Below are 9,253 nucleotides of genomic sequence, written 5' to 3'. Positions count from 1 at the left end.
GCGAGTCGATTGTCATACAGTAGGGGGGGATCAATAATTCGCTTGAGAAAAATCAAATACTTGTACTTGCTCACAGTATAAACTGTATTTTTTTAATTTATGTATGCTACTTGTTACAAATACAAGCATACTGGTTCCTGAAATAAAGCATTTATGTTGTTGAAAATATCTTATTTTGTTCATTACACAACCTGTCCCTCGACGGGATAGTGGTTCATAAACACATGCTCAGTCACCATATTTCATGGTCTCAATCACTGGATTGTCTGGTCCGGACTCGATTTGTTTACAGACCGCGTCGTACAGCTGTAATACTGCTGAATGGAGGAGACACACACAAACACATGATTAAGTGAGTGAGTGAGTTAAAATTTTAAGTCAAATCGGCAGTATTTCAGTCATATGGTGACTATATCAAGTTATATATAGAAAATAAATATTTATATGTAAGTTGTCAACGAAAGACAGTAAAACAACTAGTTTATCACAGATATACATTTTAAAACTAGTAATTAAATCTAAATCATATAACTATAGATGACAATACAATATAAAAACAGGCTATAGATAACCAACAATCGAAGGTAGATCACCATACTAGGGAACATGGGGACTTACAGTACCTTTGCTTCCTTCATGGACCCTAGCTGGATTTACACTATCCCTTCAGATGTTACCAATTTGAGACAATCTAGCCATAAATTAAATAACATATATGCTGCGATTAAAAATAGTAGTAAGTTTACATGTAATTTTATTTGTTGTGGAACTTACATGCCTTTTCAGGACTCATGACAAAGTCAAATTTGTACAATCGACTCTGCTTTTAGCAGAGATTTCTTAAGAAAGTGGAAAGCCATAAATATCTATGTAAGTCTCTGAGTCATTTTAACCGAAGATTGACAATGTAACACACAACTAAAGCTGGGTTTTTGACGATTGATTAACAACCTGTTGACATAATGCAATTTGAACCTAAGCCATAAAGTATTTCCTTATCTCAACATGTGGTTTCTGTCAGATCGGTCAAGTTTGTTTCAGTACAATCATGCGTACTTTGATTACTGGATCGATATTGTTTGCACTGGACTGAAAATCGATACATGGTTTATTGACTGTCAGGTGATAAGTCGGCAGTCGTTAAGCAAACATAAAACAGGTGAGAAGCATTTGATAGAATTTCTAGTAGCGCGAAGAGCTTTCAGTTGCCTCTAGGCAGTTGTCGGGTAAGTACAACGTTACGCTGCTTTGTGTTAATATACTATTGTATCAAGGGAATAATTAAACATAAACGTTCATAGGTAGACATACAAACACAGTCTGGCACATAATGTGCTAAATATGGACAACTTCCTAATCATGAGTGACCACAATTATGAGTAAATGTCCGCTCGTCACGTCGAAGATGCGGGTTCGATTCCTTGCATGGGTACAATGGGTGAAGCCCATTTCTGGTGTCCCCTACCGTGATATTGCTGGAATATTGCTAAAAGCGGCGTAAAACCATACTCGCTCACTCAGTCAGTCTTAATTATGATTAGGAAATGTATCAGTGGACAAACCGATTAGTAAGTTGCTCAAATACCGGTTCCTGTCAAACTGAACAGGAACTAATTTGTATGAACCATAGAGCTATCATATTTGTACTTGCTTGGTCAACTGCGATTATCGATGCTCTTGATGTCAATCACTGGATTGTATGGTTCAGACTCGATTATTGACATATTGCTGTGTGGGGGCTTAATCAACAAACATGTGGTTTGTGTGTATGTTTAAATAGAAGTGTTAGTGACCAGATTGAAAAGGAGATTGAGTTACTATTTTCATCTTATTGCCTGTGCACAAAACTGTTTCTAACTAATGTGTGTTGTTATGTGTTAGGGAGGAAGAAACTGGGCAAGATCTGAACACATCAACCATGTCGAAGCGAAGAGTGAGTAACCTATTTTTGAGTCAGCCTGTACCTTAAACCATTGATACCTTTGATCCACACACTTAAGCTTGTTCTTATCGTGGAAATGACGCGGTCGTTGCTCTTGCTCACGTAGTTAGTAGTCACAGTTGTATCCTGGCATCTTTAGAGTAGGATTCCCCTGTATTTGCTATTCGTCTTTTGTCATACAAAGGTAGTCATCGAGCGCTTATTCAAAACGCTGCTTATTAACCCAAACGGGGTTCATATCAATGCTATTTTTAGCGTCTCTAAATATTTTTAAACGAAAGCCCTAAAATGTAATTAAAACAAAGTTATCTTTTGAAGAAAAGGAAACGCATCCAGGAATAGTGTTTATGTATACTATAAGACCATCCATCGTTTTGGTCTCGGGCGATGTCTTTCTTTAATGACGAGTTAACTACTTTACTTACCGGTTGTTTATACAAACGTATGCCCAGTCATTAACAAATCACCTGTCTAAATGTTACTTAATTTTATAGATAATGTTGAGCATGAGATTCTTAAGGTTAACGTTACATTTACGGCGTTCTGCAGCTGACACAATAAATCCAGAATTGTTTGCAAGTATATAAAAAGAGGACGTGGTTTGTAATCAAGACGCTAGAGTTACCTGCCTTTGGTTTAAAATCTTGAATATGAACTGAAAGTTGGAATTGATGGTGACGTGGAAAGAGACCAGATTCTTTTGTCCCCGCTGTGAATGTAACTCTGAGAAACTCTGAATCTGTTATTAATATGTTTGTACATGCTGATTATAAACTTCAGTGAGCAATTTCGCTCATACGTTGCTACATCTCCTGTGCTGTTGCTTGGCCAAAACCTTGCCTTGTCTGTCTGCCCCTTTCTTGGGCTAAAATATGCATAGATGACTTCCACTCACACATATCTGTAATAATAAGTTATAATCAAAATTCAATATTAAGTAGGTACACATTAGTTGTTACGTTACAGTAACTCCTGAAAAGGCATGGTCACATTAAGTGATGTTTGTATCTTGTGGAAAATGCTACGTATTTTGTATCTACACCAGATAGAGGGTTTACAGATCATACGCTGTGCCAAATATTTGCGTCGAAATCTTCGTAATTGTATCCCGCCGTAGGAATGCTGTCCAAACCGGAGATAAAAACCCAACTCACTCACTTTGTACTTTTTTTACCCAAACATGTCACGGAACTACACCGGTGCTTATTGCCTGTTATTTCATACTCAGAGATGTGACGAAATTAGACCTGATTGGTCAAACCCAGGAAAAGAAAGGTTTGTTCTCTCAGTTCAAAGAACGTTTGAAAACGTTCCTGGGTCTTCCAACACAAAGAAATGACCCGAACGTTGACGTGAAGGTTCTCCACTCCGCGGAACGTGATGAGTGCTTGGATCAGCTGGGACTCAGCCAGGATCAGCTGCTGGTTTCCGATGTGTACAGGGTGGTCCAGAACCTGTCGACTCTGCCTCCAGGAGGGGAGCTCATTGTTCCTCTGGAGATGCCAGAACGATCCATTCCACCACAGATGCTGTACACGTTCACGTACTGTATGAAGACCGGCGATTCCTGGAAATTGGAACCGGCAGAATATAAGGTGAGTATGTCCTGGTTTGATATTCTTTCTTTTTTTTTATTCCGTATTTTAGGCAACATGACCCAAAGTACAATTGTATTGTAAGATATACAGTTTGATATTCTGTCAAACTCCGTGAATATCCATGTTAGAATTGGTCTCCAGTAACCCATGTTTGTGGTAAGAAGCGACTAACGGGATTAGGTGGTCAGGCTTGGCTGACTTGCATAACTCCCGTCATAAAAAAATAAATAAACGAATATGCTGCAAAAAAGCATTCATAGTTGAATGAAAAATTAATTTCTTGATTCCCACTTACAGGAAGGTGGATGTGTATATGGAAAGCTAACAGAGATGGATGTGTTTTGTGTGACGGCGGAGTTAAAACCGGAATACGCCACCGTTGGGCCGAAAGGACACACGTTTGTATCGGAGAAGGACGAGAGAATAGCCATTGACTTCCCAGAGGATTCTCTGAAGAAGGAAACCAAGCTAAAATTTATTGCAAGTATAAAAGTATTTGTCATAGGACATATTTCATTTCAGATAATATGCTTAACTAATATCAAGCGCAGGAGGTAATTAGTGGAAAACTTCACAGGACTTGAATTTTTATAAATGTGACAAAAACATTTTTCTCAACTAAAATAGGCTGATGAGCAGTAAGAGAGAATTGCGCTTTTTCCATGCGTAACGATCAGAATAACCAGCGTGGGTATCCAGAGATATAGATTCAAATACACACAAAGGAAAAAAACTGCGGAAAGAATGAATGAACCACTGAAATCAGTGAAGACACCCGGTGTTCGCGGTAATGGAACACATTGTTGTCAGATAGAATAACGAACCCCGAGTAGTCGCCAGAATAGGTCTTCTAGGAATATCTTCAAACTAGCGGTGAAATTGATCAAAATGGATTACTAAAGAAGTGATGATACCCAGTGTTCGCGGTAATGGAACACCTTGTAGGCAGATAGAATAACGAACCCCGATTATTCGACGGAATTGATCCTCAATGAATATGAGCAAACTAGCAGTGAAATTGATCTGAATGGATTAATAAAAAAAGTGCTGACACCAGGTATTCGCGGTTATGTAACACGTTTTTGTCAAATAGATTAACGAGCCCCGATTATTCGCCGGAATAGATCCATTAGGAATATAGGCAAACTAGCATTGGAAATGACATGAATGGATCACCCTAAGTCATTCGTGACACCGGGTGTTCGGTATTAACACAAGGCTGGCAGTCTAAATAACAAACACAAATGTGTCTCGAAATAAAATAGGTGAAACCATTCTGTCCATGATATAATATCAAAATTCGGCTTATCTACGGAAATATATCTGTTCAAAAAGCTGACGGTAATGTTCACTTCGCTTCAAAATATCTGATACACTCTGTCTGAGAACAGAAGTAACGTGGATATTTATTATTTTAGTCAGCTGCGTCCGGATTACAAAGCATTGTTCTCATAGCAAGTTGATTGTCGAGACTGTTATTTTTGTCCGTAATCCGTAATTGTGAGATAAATTAGGAACAATTTTGACGGGACTCAGAGAGTAGTCCGGATTATGGAGAAAACCGGTTTACAAAGAGTCCGAATTTGACAGAGTCCACTGTATATCTTTCTTCAGACTGACATCGTCAACCAACAGCGCTTTGAGGAATACAAACGAGAGAATGAGACGTTCCGCTGCATTCTTGGCTTCACCAACATCCTCACTGTGAGCCCGTCCATGAAGCTCCACACAGAGGCAAACGTGCGCCTCCCTCTCGACGTCGACTTCGTCAACGGGCATAGCGAGGTCATGTTCCTACACTGGAAAAAGAATGACGACGTCGATGACGATGAAGACGAAGATGACGTTACAATCGTCAACGTCCCTCCGACGACACAGGGAGAAAATGCCTACACCATCCCAGTGACAAGTTTCAGCGGGTACATGCGAATGTGCATGCATGCATTATGTTGACATCTCGTTCGCGAATCTTCCCCTTGTTCATTCTTTGGTTAAAGCATAACTTTTCACATGAGTGAGTGAGTGAGTATGGGTTTACGCTTCTTTTTGGCACTATTCCAGCAACACAAGGGCAGCGTGACGAGCAAAACCACTAGGCTACCCAACCGCCCCATTATACACAAGAAGTGAACGGGATTGGGGGAAACGTTTTTCCAATTCAGGATTTCCCAACCCCCAAGCTCACGAACACACCACTTGTTCTTTCCAATCAAACATATTTATTATAAGGACTATTCAACCAGCTAAAGCATCACTTCTATACTCTAGGTGCGACCCGTGAAGATGCGGCTAGATTTGGTCTTCAGCAACCCATGCTTGTCTTAAGAGGCGACTAACGATATCGGATGGTCAGGCTCTCTGACTTGGTTGATGACATAATACCTACATGACATAATACCTACATGACATAATACCTACATGACATAATACCTACATGACACAATACCTACATGACACAATACCTGCATGACATAATACCGACATGACACAATACCTACGTGACATAATCACAACAAATAGATTTCAATGCTGCATATTTCCTTTCTTGTGTTGATCACAACTTATCAATCAACCTACTCAACGCCAAGTAGATAATCAATCCATCAAGAAAACGGCAAACAGACATTGCGCCACACGTCTTTCATGGGTTCACTCAAATCTTGTCTTTCGTGCAGGTGGGGACACAGGCTTAGTCCAAACAAATGTCAACGACCTCAATAGCGACCTGAAACCTTACCTGTTCACAGTTGCAGATAACGCTCACAGGTGCACCCACTGCCATTTCACCTGGCTTTAGGACTTGTCACCTCATTGTAAATTGCTTGTCAGGAGAGAATGATCAATAGAATTTATTACATTTGAGAATTAGGGCCTTAAGAAGGGTTGTTTTGGACTGGAAAGATATATAACTCTTATGTACGTATCCCTGGGACTGAGCGGAAAACGTTATCGCGTGTCTCTCAAACCTATTACAGCACGAATTTCTGAATGGCTTAAGAAACAAACTTTTGTTCAAACATGTAGGAATGTAGAAGTACTTAGTTTCGCACACTGAAACATTTCGTTGGGTTGAATACTAGTCGATAATGTATTCAGTGGGGCAACGAATAAACAGTAGCTGGATTGTATATCGACGTTACTCATAATACATTATCGACTTGTACTCAGTTCCGTATTTTTGTTTGTGTGTATAATCTACTCCTACTTCTGCTAATTCATATTTAGTAGTGTGTAAATCAAACTGATAACAAACACATTTCAATAATTTGAACACACGAAATTCCTATTTCTTTTGAAGGTGTGGGTGCCGTTGTACAAGCGATGACTGTAAATCCCATACCTTAGCATAGACTTCAGGTAGTCTTAGCGCTAAGGGACCCGTGGAGGTCCGGGTTAGAATATTGGCCTTCAGTAACCCATGCTTAACATAAGAGGCGACTAACGGGATCGGGTGGTCAGGCTCGCTGACTTGGTTGACACATGTCATCGGTTCCCAATTGCGCAGATCGATGCTCATGCTGTTGATCACTGGATTGTCTGGTCCAGACTGGATTATTTACAGACCGCCGCCATATATCTGGAATATTGCTGAGTGTGGCGTAAAACTAAACTCACTCACTCACTTAGCGGTACGGTTGTTTTGTACAACAACACCCTGGCCTATTGCTGTAAAACGTTGCACGAGACTTTCCCACGAGCTTTCTTACAGATACGATTTATGTTTGTTTTTACTATTAGATTTCGAAAATGAATACGTTTTTTAAGGGTTTAGTGACTACATAAAATATTATCTGAATATGTTTTACTAAAAATGTAATAGATTGCATGTAGGTTGTCTAGCTGCTTACTTATATACTACTCACACTTTGCTAAGGATCACAAAAATTCGCAACTTTACTTAAACGTAGATTTATCATTTGAAATTTATCCACTTAGAACTGGATAAATAATGATATGGTAACACATCTTGAAGAGAATTGCCACTTTAAGCTAACCGTATGTATTGATACACGAGTAACCATAAAAATGTTTTTCATGGCACCAATCAACCATTTTGCAAATCATGGCACGGGTCATTGACAAGCACACAACACCTGTCAATAGAAGGTATGGAATCCACAATATGCAATGACATACTGAAAACTTGGATCCATGCTTACAATAGGCTTAGATATTCAAACCAAATTTGACCCCACTTCATAGTTTTCTGTTGAATCAATGATTTGATCCTTAGCCATGTGTGAGTAGTATGTTGTGATCACGCTTTCATTTCTCAGCCTGTAATAGATTTGCTTTACAGACTTGCGTCCCTTGAGCGTACCGGGATCCTGATTACAACTGCCATGCCCATCAGTACCACAATACAGTCCCTGTAATAATGTTGGTTAATGGCAATTTACTCACCCTCAGTTAGATGTCTCCAACGCCGTACTTTGTTATGCAGAATTGCGTCCCTTACCTATGCCAGGATCCTTGCTTCGGCACAGTACAGAACCAGATATAGATGTGGGTGATCTGCATCACTTAGGTCTCTCCGCCAACGTTACGCTGTGACTAAAACTGTTTATTGCAGCGCTAAATCTTTGCACTCACTTCCACGTGTATTTCATTGTATATAAGAACCCGAGAAAATCCGGGTTAGAATTGGTCTTCAGCAACCTATGCTTGTCGTAAGAGGTGACTAACGGGATCGGGTGGTCAGGCTCTTCGACTTGGTTGACACATGTTATTTGCATCCCAATTGCGTTGATCGATGCTGATAATGTTGATCACTGGATTGTCTGGTCCAGACTAGATTATTTACATAGCGCCTCCTTATAGCCGGAATACTGCTGAGTGCGGCGTTAAACAACAGACACATAGTATATAGAGGATATTATATGAGTGCCCATGTCATACTATGTTTACGACAAGAGTGCCTAAATGTTGGTATTTCCCGAGCGAGAGCGAGGGATATACCGATAGTTAGGCACGAGTGTCGTAAACATAGTATGATATGGGCAAAAATATAATATTCTGTTTATTACCCAAGTCATCAGATTGAGGTAAATAAACCAAAATCTACTTTCAAACATAGGCAGGCTACCCGCCTTCGCCGCATGTAGAACGCAACGTCATAGATGAAACGTGACGTCATAGCATTGTTCATGACGTCACGTCACCATCACAAAGTGATATTTTGCCCTAGGGCATCGTATGAAAACTATGAACCCCTATATTTTCTCCCTCGTAGGTAATAAATAACGTTGTGACCCTTATGTTTCAGGTATTGCTGTGTCGCAGTCCAGCCTCAGAGTCCTGTCGCGGAGATAGCCCGAGCTGCCAAACATGCCCTCGGGAAGCTGAATCTGTGTGTCCTTCTCACCTTCATTGACTACGATCAACACATGAAGGTCAACTACCTTCTAGTTGACTGCGTGGAGTTCACCAAGGTGGACAGAGCGGTGGAACTTCACACCAACGATGGTATGACGGAAGTCAAGCACAGCAGATCAAGAGACATCGAACTCAAGGACAAAACTAAGATCAAACTTGATCTGTGGGGAGGCATTAAGCTTCATGACAAGTCGTTCGCAACAAATGCTTTTTATTTCAACCAGATGTCGAGGACCAATAAAGTCGTCATCCCCTTCACATCCACTGGGGAGGATGGCAGCCTCCGCTTCTTCTGGGGCAAGTATGACCACAAAGTACATTTCCCCCTGGAATGGAA

This window comes from Haliotis rubra, unplaced genomic scaffold (genome assembly GCF_003918875.1).
Source record: "Haliotis rubra isolate DU_JTF1 unplaced genomic scaffold, ASM391887v1 Scf225, whole genome shotgun sequence".
Taxonomy (NCBI): Eukaryota; Metazoa; Mollusca; class Gastropoda; order Lepetellida; family Haliotidae; genus Haliotis; species Haliotis rubra.
The sequence above is the reverse complement of the archived record's forward strand: the minus strand, read 5'-3'. Positions refer to the sequence as shown.